Source organism: Salmo trutta, chromosome 3, assembly GCF_901001165.1.
Source record: "Salmo trutta chromosome 3, fSalTru1.1, whole genome shotgun sequence".
Lineage (NCBI taxonomy): Eukaryota > Metazoa > Chordata > Actinopteri > Salmoniformes > Salmonidae > Salmo > Salmo trutta.
In genome coordinates, this window is record NC_042959.1 from 18,111,646 (window position 1) to 18,125,051 (window position 13,406).

The 13,406-nt window shown below is 45.3% G+C and overlaps 1 protein-coding gene across 1 annotated transcript in view; it reads right to left on the reverse strand.

The window, feature by feature from the left end:
* The window catches only part of LOC115169740 (ecto-NOX disulfide-thiol exchanger 2-like), a 400,179-nt gene that overhangs the window by 52,723 nt on the left and 334,050 nt on the right, over positions 1-13,406 (reverse strand). The gene's annotated exons all lie outside the window — the stretch shown is intronic.

Genomic DNA, 13,406 nt, shown 5'->3' on the forward strand with positions numbered 1-13,406 from the left:
GAACAGACAGGAGACAGTGTGATGAGAACTGCTCATTAAATCCTAACCTGTCCTATTGGACAGACAGGAGACAGTGTGATGAGAACTGCTCATTAAATCCTAACCTGTCCTATTGGACAGACAGGAGAGACAGTGTGATGAGAACTGCTCATTAAATCCTAACCTGTCCTATTGGACAGACAGGAGACAGTGTGATGAGAACTACTCATTAAATTCTAACCTGTCATATTGAACAGACAGGAGACAGTGTGATGAAAACTGCTCATTAAATCCTAACCTGTCCTATTGGACAGACAGGTGAGACAGTGTGATGAGAACTGCTCATTAAATCCTAACCTGTCCTATTGAACAGACAGGAGACAGTGTGATGAGAACTACTCATTAAATCCTAACCTGTCCTATTGGACAGACAGGAGAGACAGTGTGATGAGAACTGCTCATTGAATCCTAACCTGTCCTATTGGACAGACAGGAGAGACAGTGTGATGAGAACTGCTCATTAAATCCTAACCTGTCCTATTGGACAGACAGGAGAGACAGTGTGATGAGAACTACTCATTAAATCCTAACCTGTCCTATTGGACAGACAGGAGAGACAGTGTGATGAGAACTACTCATTAAATCCTAACCTGTCCTATTGGACAGACAGGAGACAGTGTGATGAGAACTACTCATTAAATTCTAACCTGTCATATTGAACAGACAGGAGACAGTGTGATGAGAACTACTCATTAAATCCTAACCTGTCCTATTGAACAGACAGGAGACAGTGTGATGAGAACTACTCATTAAATCCTAACCTGTCCTATTGGACAGACAGGAGACAGTGTGATGAGAACTGCTCATTAAATCCTAACCTGTCCTATTGAACAGACAGGAGAGACAGTGTGATGAGAACTACTCATTAAATCCTAACCTGTCCTATTGGACAGACAGGAGACAGTGTGATGAGAACTGCTCATTAAATCCTAACCTGTCCTATTGAACAGACAGGAGAGACAGTGTGATGAGAACTACTCATTAAATCCTAACCTGTCCTATTGGACAGACAGGAGAGACAGTGTGATGAGAACTACTCTTCCCCTGTTCCTTTGATAGGAGAGTCTGTTCTTTACAGCTGTCGGAGGGGGATGTGTGTGATGTAATGAGAGGGTGTGTTTTAGTGGCTGAGCTGGGGAGATAAGACTTGAGAGTGAGTGTATGAGGCCCAGCAAAGAGTGTGTGTGTGTGTGTGTGTGTGTGTGTGTGTGTGTGTGTGTGTGTGTGTGTGTGTGTGTGTGTGTGTGTGTGTGTGTAACTCAACACAGGGACTCCAGCTGCCTGCTTTGAATCCGGCATTATCTGCCTGTTTGAGCTGAGAGAGAGACCTCTGAGTCATCGACTTGCTGTGTGTGTGTGTGTGTGTGTGTGTGTGTGTGTGTGTGTGTGTGTGTGCGCGTGTGCGTGAGAGAGCCAGCATGCGACGAGGTTTTGGGTAAGGTGAGCATTCCTCAGGGAGCCTCATCAAGTTGCTGTCTGGGGTAGCCGACCGATTCCCCTTCCACAACGTGACAGGCTTTAGTATCGACATCCCAGCATCTCAGCACCAGGCTGCTGACAGGAGAGAAGCACCAACCCATTCCCACTCTGAACTGTATTAGTGTAGGGGCACCAACCCATTCCCACTCTGAACTGTATTAGTGTAGAAGGACCAACCAATTCCCACTCTGAACTGTATTAGTGTAGAAGGACCAACCCATTCCCACTCTGAACTGTATTAGTGTGGAAGCACCAACCCATTCCCACTCTGCAGTGCACCAATGGAGAAGCACCAACCCATTCCCACTCTGAACTGTATTAGTGTAGAAGCAACAACCCTTTACCAATCTGTCTTGCATCAATGGAGAATCAACTACCCATTTTCACTCTGCAAGGTATTAGTGTAGAAGCACCAACACATTCCTGCTCTGCACTGTATAAGTGTAGAAGCACCAACCTCTTCACACTTTGACCTGTATTAGTGTAGAAGCACCAACCCATTCCCACTCTGAACTGTATTAGTGTAGAAGCACCAACCAATTCCCAATCTGCCATGCATCAATGGAGAAGCAACTACACTTTCCCACTCTGCACTGTATTCGTGTAGAAGCACCAACCCTTTCCGACTCTGCACTGTATTAGTGTAGAAAGACCAACCCATTCCCACTCTGCACTGTATTAGTGTAGAAGGACCAACCCATTCCCACTCTGCACTGTAAAAGTGTAGAAGCACCAACCCATTCCCATTCTGCACTGTATAAGTGTAGAAGCACCAAACTATTCCCACTCTGACCTGTATTAGTGTAGAAGCACCAACCCATTCCCACTCTGAACTGTGTTAGTGTAGATGCACCTACCCATTCCCAGACTGCCATGCATCAATGGAGAAGCAACTACCCATTCCCACTCTGCACTGTATTAGTGTAAAAACACTAACCGATTCCCACTCTGCACTGAATTAGTGTAGAAGGACCAACCCATTCCCACTCTGCACTGCTTCAATGGAGAAGCACCAACCCATTCCCACTCTCCACTGTATTAGTTTAAAGGTACCAACCCATTCACACTCTGCACTGAATTAGTGTGAAAGCACCAACCAATTACCACTCTGCACTGCATCGATGGAGAAACACAAACCCATTCACACTCTGCACTGTATTAGTGTAGAAATACCAACCCATTCCCACTCTGCACTGTATCGATGGAGAAACACAAACCCATTCACACTCTGCACTGTATTAGTGTAGAAGTACCAACCTATTCCCACTCCGAACTGTAGTTGTGTAGAAGGACCAACCCATTCCCACTCTCCACTGTATTAGTGTAGAAGCACCAAACCATTCCCACTCTGCACTGCATCGATGGAGAAACACAAACCCATTCACACTCTGCACTGTATTAGTGTAGAAATACCAACCCATTCCCACTCTGCACTGTATCGATGGAGAAACACAAACCCATTCACACTCTGCACTGTATTAGTGTAGAAGTACCAACCTATTCCCACTCCGAACTGTAGTTGTGTAGAAGGACCAACCCATTCCCACTCTCCACTGTATTAGTGTAGAAGCACCAAACCATTCCCACTCTGCACTGCATCGATGGAGAAACACAAACCCATTCACACTCTGCACTGTATTAGTGTAGAAATACCAACCCATTCCCACTCTGCACTGTATTAGTGTGGAAGCACAAACCCATTCCCACTCTGCAGTGCAACAATGGAGAAGCACCAACCCATTCCCACTCTGAACTGTATTAGTGTAGAAGCACCAACCCATTCCAAATCTGTCTTGCATCAATGGAGAATCAATTACCCATTCACACTCTGCACTGTATTAGTGTAGAAGCATCAACCCATTCACAATGCACTGTATTAGTGTAGAAGTACCAATCTATTCCCACTCTGTACTGCTTCAATGGAGAAGCACCAACCCATTCCCACCCTGCAATGTATTAGTGTAGAAGAACCAACCCATTCCCACTCTGAACTGTATTAATGTAGAAGCACTAACATATTCCCACTATGCACTGTATTAGTGTAGAAGTACCAACCCATTCACACTCTGCACTGTATTAGTGTAGATGGACCAACCTAATCCCACTCTGCACTGTATTAGTGTAGAAGAACCAACCCATTCCCACTCTGCACTGTATTAGTGTAGAAGGACCAACTCATTCCTACTCTGCACTGTATTAGTGTTGAAGCACCAACCTATACCCACTCTGAACTGTATTAATGTTGATGAACCAACCCATTCCCATTCGTCACTGGATTAGTGTAGAAGCAGCAACCCATTCCCACTCTGCACTGTATTAGTGTAGAAGGACCAACCCATTCGCACTCTGCACTGTATTGGTATAGAAGCAGCAACCCATTCCCACTCTGCACTGTATTAGTATAGCAGGACCAAATCATTCCCAATCAGCACTGTATTAGTGTAGACATACCACCCATTCACACTCTGCACTGTATTAGTGTAGAAGAACCGACCCATTCCCACTCTGCACTGCATCAATGGAGAACCACCAAACCATTCCCACTCTGCACTGTATTAGTGTAGAAGCACCAACCCATTCCCACTCTGATCTGTATTAGTGTAGACGCACCAACCCATTCCCACTCTGCACTGTATTAGTGTAGAAGCACCAACCAATTCCCACTCTGCACTGTGTTAGTGTAGAAGTACCAACCTATTCCCACTCTGATCTGTAGTTGTGTAGAAGGACCAACCCATTCCCACTCTCCACTGTATTAGTGTAGAAGTACCAAACCATTCCCACTCTGCACTGCATCGATGGAGAACCACAAACCCATTCACACTCTGCACTGTATTAGTGTAGAAGTACCAACCCATTCACAATGCACTGTATTAGTGTAGAAGTACCAACCCATTCCCACTCTCTACTGCATCAATGGAGAAGCACTAACCCATTCCCACCCTGCACTGTATTAGTGTAGAAGGACCAACCCATTCCCACGCTGCACTGTATTGGTATAGAAGGACCAACCCATTCCCAATCAGCACTGTATTAGTGTAGAAGTACCAACCCATTCACACTCTGCACTGTATTAGTGTAGAAGCACCAACCCGTTCCCACTCCGCACTGTATTAGTGTAGAAGTTCCAACTCATTCACACACTTCACTGTATTAGTGTAGAAGCACCAACCCATTCCCAATCTGCACTGTATTAGTGTAGAAGGGCCAACCCATTCCCACTCTGCACTGCATTAGTGTAGGACCAACTCATTCCCACTCTGCACTGCATTAATGTAGAAATACCAACCTATTCCCACTCTGCACTGTATTAGTGTAGAAGCACCAACCCGTTCCCACTCTGCACTGTATTAGTGTAGAAGCACCAACCCATTTCAACTCTGCACTGTATTAGTGTAGAAGGACCAACCCATTCCCACTCTGCACTGTATTAGTGTAGAAACACCAACCCATTCCCACTCTGCCCTGTATTGGCGTAAAAGGACCAATCCATTCCCACTCTGAACTTTATTAGTGTAGAAGGACCAACCCATTACCACTCTGAACTTTATTAGTGTAGAAGGACCGACCCATTCCCACTCTGCACTGTATTAGTGTAGAAGGAAAAACCCATTCCCACTCTGCACTGTATTAGTGTGGAAGCACAAACCCATTCCCATTCTGCAGTGCACCAATGGAGAAGCACCAACCCATTCCCACTCTGAACTGTATTAATGTAGAAGCACCAACCCATTCCCAATCTGTCTTGCATCAATGGAGAATCAACTACCCATTCCCACTCTGCACTGTATTAGTGTAGAAGTACCAACCCATTCCCACTCAGTACTGCTTCAATGGAGAAGCACCAAACCATTCCCACCCTGCACTTTATTAGTGTAGAAGAACCAACCCATTCCCACTCTGAACTGTATTAATGTAGAAGCACCAACCTATACTTACTCCGCACTGTATTAGTTTAGAAACACCAACCCATTCACACTCATTACTGAATTATTGTACAAGTACCAACGTATTGCCACTCTGCACTGTATTAGTGTAGAAGCACCAACCCATTCCCACCATGCACTGTATTAGTGTAGAAGTACCAACCTATTCCCACTCTGCACTGTATTAGTGAAGAAGTACCAACCCATTCACACTCTGCACTGAATTAGTGTAGACACACCAACTCATTCCCACTCTGCACTGTATTAGTGTAGAAGCACCAACCAATTACCACTGTAATGTGTTTGGGTAGAAGTACCAACCTATTCCCACTCCGAACTGTAGATGTGTAGAAGGACCAACCCATTCCCACTCTCCACTGTATTAGTGTAGAAGTACCAACCTATTCCCACTCTGTACTGCATCAATGGAGAAACACAAACCCATTCCCACCCTGCACTGTATTAGTGTAGAAGCACCAACCCATTCCCACTCTGAACTGTATTAATGTAGAAGCACTAACATATTCCCACTCTGCACTGTATTAGTGTAGAAGCACCAACCCAGTCCCACTCTGCACTGTATTAGTGTAGAAGGACCAACCCATTCCCACTCTGCACTGTATTAGTGTAGAAGTACCAACCCATTCACACTCTGCACTGTATTAGTGTAGAAGAACCAACCCATTCCCACTCTGCACTGTATTAGTGTAGATGGACCAACCTAATCCCACTCTGCACTGTATTAATGTAGAAGAACCAACCCATTCCCACTCTGCACTGTATTAGTGTAGAAGGACCAACTCATTCCCACTCTGCACTGTATTAGTGTTGAAGCACCAACCTATACCCACTCTGAACTGTATTAATGTAGATGAACCAACCAATTCCCATTCGGCACTGGATTAGTGTAGAAGCAGCAACCCATTCCCACTCTGCACTGTATTAGTGTAGAAGGACCAACCCATTCCCACTCTGCACTGTATTAGTATAGCAGGACCAACCCATTCCCAATCAGCACTGTATTAGTGTAGACATACCACCCATTCACACTCTGCACTGTATTAGTGTAGAAGAACCGACCCATTCACACTCTGCACTGCATCAATGGAGAACCACCAAACCATTCCCACTCTGCACTGTATTAGTGTAGACGCACCAACCCATTCCCACTCTGCACTGTATTAGTGTAGAAGCACCAACCAATTCCCACTCTGCACTGTGTTAGTGTAGAAGTACCAACCTATTCCCACTCTTATCTGTAGTTGTGTAGAAGGACCAACCCATTCCCACTCTCCACTGTATTAGTGTAGAAGCACCAAACCATTCCCACTCTGCACTGCATCGATGGAGAAACACAAACCCATTCACACTCTGCACTGTATTAGTGTAGAAGTATCAACCCATTCCCACTCTCTACTGCATCAATGGAGAAGCACTAACCCATTCCCAATCAGCACTGTATTAGTGTAGAAGAACTGACCCATTCCCACTCTGCACTGTATTAGTGTAGATGGACCAACCTAATCCCACTCTGCACTGTATTAGTGTAGAAGGACCAACTCATTCCCACTCTGCACTGTATTAGTGTAGAAGCACCAACCTATACCCACTCCGCACTGTATTGGTGTAGAAAAACCAACCCATTCCCATTCTTCACTGCATCAAATGGAGGAGCCCAACCCATTCCCACTCTGCAGTGTATTAGTGTAGAAGTTCCAACCCATTCACACACTTCACTGTATTAGTGTTGAAGCACCAACCCATTCCCAATCTGCACTGTATTAGTGTAGAAGGACCAACCCATTCCCACTCTGCCCTGCATTAATGTAGAAGTACCAACCTATTCCCACTCTGCACTGTATTAGTGTAGAAGCATCAACCCATTCCCACTCTGCACTGTATTAGTGTAGAAGCACCAACCCATTTCAACTCTGCACTGTATTAGTGTAGAAGGACCAACCCATTCCCACTCTGCACTTTTTTTTATAGAAGCACTAACCCATTCCCATTCTGCACTGTATTAGTGTAGAAGGACCAACACTTTCCCACTCTGTACTGTATTAGTGTACAGGGACCAACCCATTCCCACTCTGAACTGTATTAGTGTAGAAGGACCAACCCATTAACACTCGGCCTTTATTAGTGTAGAAGGACCAACCCATCACCACTCTGAACTGTAATAGTGTAGAAGGACCAACCCATTCCCACTCTGCACTGTATTAGTGTAGAAGGACCAACCCATTCCAACTCTGCACTGTATTAGTGTAGAAATACCAACTCATTCCCTCTCGGCACTGTATTAGTGTAGAAGTACCAACCCATTCCCACTCTGCACTGTATTAGTTTAGAAGCACCAACCCATTCCCACTCTGCACTGTATTAGTGTAGAAGGACCAACCCATTCCCACTCTGCACTGTATTAGTGTAGAAGCACCAGCCCATTCCCACTCTGCCCTGTATTAGTGTAGAAGGACCAACCCATTAACACTCGGCCTTTATTAGTGTAGAAGGACCAACCCATTACCACTCTGAACTGTAATAGTGTAGAAGGACCAACCCATTCACACTCTGCACTTTTTTTTATAGAAGCACTAACCCATTCCCACTCTGCACTGTATTAGTGTAGAAGGACCAACCCTTTCCCACTCTGTACTGTAATAGTGTACAGGGACCAACCCATTCCCACTCTGAACTGTATTAGTGTAGAAGAACCAACCCATTCCCACTCTGCAATGTATTAGTGTAGAAATACCAACCCATTCCCACTCTGCACTGAATTAGTGTGGAAGCACAAACCCATTCCCACTCTGCACTGCATCAATGGAGAAGCACCAACCCATTCCCACTCTTCACTGTATTAGTGTAGAAGCACCAACACGTTCCCACCCTGAACTGTATTAGTGTACAAGCACCAACCCATTCCCACTCTGCACTCTATTAGTGTAGAAGAACCAACCCATTCCCACTCTGCAATGTATTAGTGTAGAAATACCAACCCATTCCCACTCTGCACTGAATTAGTGTGGAAGCACAAACCCATTCCCACTCTGCACTGCACCAATGGAGAAGAACCAACCCATTCCCATTCTGCAATGTATTAGTGTAGAAGTACCAACCTATTCCCACTCTGCACTGTAATAGTGAAGAAGTACCAACCCATTCACACTCTGCACTGAATTAGTGTAGACGCACCAACCCATTCCCACTCTGCACTGTATTAGTGTAGAAGCACCAACCAATTACCACTGTAATGTGTTAGGGTAGAAGTACCAACCTATTCCCACTCCGAACTGTAGTTGTGTAGAAGGACCAACCCATTCCCACTCTCCACTGTATTAGTGTGGAAGCACCAAACCATTCCCACTCTGCACTGCATCAATGGAGAAACACAAACCCATTCACACTCTGCACTGTATTAGTGTAGAAATACCAACCCATTCACAATGCACTGTATTAGTGTAGAAGTACCAACCTATTCCCACTCTGTACTGCTTCAATGGAGAAGCACCAACCCATTCCCACCCTGCACTGTATTAGTTTAGAAGCACCAACCCATTCCCACTCTGAACTGTATTAATGTAGAAGCACTAACATATTCCCACTCTGCACTGTATTAGTGTAGAAGCACCAACCCATTCCCACTCTGCACTGTATTAGTGTAGAAGGACCAACCCATTCCCACTCTGCACTGTATTAGTGTGGAAGTACCAACCCATTCACACTCTGTACTGTATTAGTGTAGAAGAACCAACCCATTCCCACTCTGCACTGTATTAGTGTAGATGGACCAACCTAGTCCCACTCTGCACTGTATTAGTGTAGAAGAACCAACTAATTCCCACTCTGCACTGTATTAGTGTTGAAGCACCAACCTATACCCACTCTGAACTGTATTAATGTAGATGAACCAACCAATTCCCATTCGGCACTGGATTAGTGTAGAAGCAGCAACGCATTCCCACTCTGCACTGTATTAGTGTAGAAGGACCAACCCATTCCCACTCTGCACTGTATTAGTATAGCAGGACCAACCCATTCCCAATCAGCACTGTATTAGTGTACACATACCACCCATTCACACTCTGCACTGCATCAATGGAGAACCACCAAACCATTCCCACTCTGCAATGTATTAGTGTAGACGCACCAACCCATTCACACTCTGCACTGTATTAGTGTAGAAGCACCAACCACATCCCACTCTGCACTGTGTTAGTGTAGAAGTACCAACCTATTCCCACTCTGATCTGTAGTTGTGTAGAAGCACCAAACCATTCCCACTCTGCACTGCATCGATGGAGAAACACAAACCCATTCACACTCTGCACTGTATTAGTGTAGAAGAACCGACACATTCCCACTCTGCACTGTATTAGTGTAGATGGACCAACCTAATCCCACTCTGCACTGTATTAGTGTGGAAGGACCAACTCATTCCCAATCTGCACTGTATTAGTGTAGAAGCACCAACCTATACCCACTCCGCACTGTATTAGTGTAGAAAAACCAACCCATTCCCATTCTGCACTTCATCAAATGGAGGAGCCCAACCCATTCCCTCTCTGCAGTGTATTAGTGTAGAAGTTCCAACCCATTCACACACTTCACTGTATTAGTGTTGAAGCACCAACCCATTCCCAATCTGCACTGTATTAGTGTAGAAGGACCAACCCATTCCCACTCTGCACTGCATTAGTGTAGGACCAACTCATTCGCACTCTGCACTGCATTAATGTAGAAGTACCAACCTATTCCCACTCTGCACTGTATTAGTGTAGAAGCACAAACCCATTCCCACTCTGCACTGTATTAGTGTAGAAGCACCAACCCATTTCAACTCTGCACTGTATTAGTGTAGAAGGACCAACCCATTCCCACTCTGCACTGTATTAGTGTAGAAATACCAACCCATTCCCATTCGGCACTGTATTAGTGTAGAAGTACCAACCCATTCCCACTCTGCACTGTATTAGTTTAGAAGCACCAACCCATTCCCACTCTGCACTGTATTAGTGTAGGACCAACCCATTCCCACTCTGCACTGTATTAGTGTAGAAGCACCAGCCCATTACCACTCCGCACTGTATTAGTGTAGAAGGACCAACACATTACCACGCTGCACTGTATTAGTATAGAAGCACCAACCCATTCCCACTCTGCCCTGTATTAGTGTAGAAGGACCAACCCATTCCCACTCTGTACTCTATTAGTGTACAGGGACCAACCCATTCCCACTCTGCACTGTATTAGTGTAGAAGGACCAACCCATTCCCACTCTGCACTGTATTAGTGTAGAAGCACCAACCCATTCCCACTCTGCACTGTATTAGTGTAGAAGGACCAACCCATTCCCACTCTGCACTGTATTAGTGTAGAAGCACCAACCCATTCCCACTCTGCAATGTATTAGTGTAGTAGTACCAACCAATTCACACTACACTGTATTGGTGTAGAAGCACCAACCCATTCCCACTCTGCACTGCATCAATGGAGAAGCACCAACCCATTCCCACTCTTCACTGTATTAGTGTAGAAGAACCAACTCGTTCCCACCCTGAACTGTATTAGGGTACAAGCACCAACCCATTCCCACTCTGCACTCTATTAGTGTAGAAGGACCAACCCATTCCCACTCTGCAATGTATTAGTGTAGAAATACCAACTCATTCACACTCTGCACTGTAATAGTGTAGAAGCACCAACCCATTCCCACTCTGCACTGCATCAATGGAGAAGCACCAACCCATTCCCACTCTTCACTGTATTAGTGTAGAAGCACCAACCCGTTCCCACCCTGAACTGTATTAGTGTACAAGCACCAACCCATTCCCACTCTGCACTCTATTAGTGTAGAAGGACCAACCCATTCCCACTCTGCAATGTATTAGTGTAGAAATACCAACCCATTCCCACTCTGCACTGAATTAGTGTAGAAGCATCAACCCATTCCCACTCTGCACTGTATTAGTGTAGAAGCACCAACCCATTTCAACTCTGCACTGTATTAGTGTAGAAGGACCAACCCATTCCCACTCTGCACTGTATTAGTGTAGAAATACCAACTCATTCCCACTCGGCACTGTATTAGTGTAGAAGGACCAACCCATTCCCACTCTGCACTGTATTAGTTTAGAAGCACCAGCCCATTACCACTCCGCACTGTATTAGTGTAGAAGGACCAACATATTACCACGCTGCACTGTATTAGTATAGAAGCACCAACCCATTCCCACTCTGCACTGTATTAGTGTAGAAGGACCAACCCATTCCCACTCTGCACTTTTTTTTATAGAAGCACTAACCCATTCCCACTCTGCACTGTATTAGTGTAGAAGGACCAACCCTTTCCCACTCTGTACTGTATTAGTGTACAGGGACCAACCCATTCCCACTCTGCACTCTATTAGTGTAGAAGGACCAACCCATTCCCACTCTGCAATGTATTAGTGTAGAAATACCAACCCATTCCCACTCTGCACTGAATTAGTGTAGAAGCATCAACCCATTCCCACTCTGCACTGTATTAGTGTAGAAGCACCAACCCATTTCAACTCTGCACTGTATTAGTGTAGAAGGACCAACCCATTCCCACTCGGCACTGTATTAGTGTAGAAATACCAACCCATTCCAACTCTGCACTGTATTAGTTTAGAAGCACCAAACCATTCCCACTCTGCACTGTATTAGTGTAGAAGGACCAACCCATTCCCACTCTGCACTGTATTAGTGTAGAAGCACCAGCCCATTACCACTCCGCACTGTATTAGTGTAGAAGGACCAACCCATTACCACGCTGCATTGTATTAGTATAGAAGCACCAACCCATTCCCACTCTGCCCTGTATTAGTGTAGAAGGACCAACCCATTACCACGCTGCATTGTATTAGTATAGAAGCACCAACCCATTCCCACTCTGCCCTGTATTAGTGTAGAAGGACCAACCCATTAACACTCGGCCTTTATTAGTGTAGAAGGACCAACCCATTACCACTCTGAACTGTAATAGTGTAGAAGGACCAACCCATTCCCACTCTGAACTGTAATAGTGTAGAAGGACCAACCCATTCCCACTCTGCACTGTATTAGTGTAGAAGGACCAACCCATTCACACTCTGCACTGTATTAGTGTAGAAGGACCAACGCTGTCCCACTCTGTACTGTAATAGTGTACAGGGACCAACCCATTCCCACTCTGAACTGTATTAATGTAGAAGCACCAACCCATTCCCACTCTGCACTGTATTAGTGTAGAAGCACCAACCCATTCCCACTCTGCACTGTATTAGTGTAGAAGGACCAACGCTGTCCCACTCTGTACTGTAATAGTGTACAGGGACCAACCCATTCCCACTCTGAACTGTATTAATGTAGAAGCACCAACCCATTCCCACTCTGCACTGTATTAGTGTAGAAGCACCAACCCATTCCCACTCTGCACTGTATTAGTGTAGAAGCACCAACCCATTCCCACTCTGCAATGTATTAGTGTACAAGCACCAACCCATTCCCACTCTGCACTCTATTAGTGTAGAAGGAGCAACCCATTCCCACTCTGCAATGTATTAGTGTAGAAATACCAACCCATTCCCACTCTGCACTGAATTAGTGTGGAAGCACAAACCCATTCCCACTCTGCACTGCACCAATGGAGAAGAACCAACCCATTCCCATTCTGCAATGTATTAGTGTAGAAATACCAACTCATTCCCACTCGGCACTGTATTAGTGTAGAAGTACCAACCCATTCCCACTCTGCACAGTATTAGTTTAGAAGCACCAACCCATTCCCACTCTGCACTGTATTAGTGTAGAAGGACAAACCCATTCCCACTCTGCACTGTATTAGTGTAGAAGCACCAGCCCATTACCACTCCGCACTGTATTAGTGTAGAAGGACCAACCCATTACCACGCTGCATTGTATTAGTATAGAATCACCAACCCATTCCCACTCTGCCCTGTA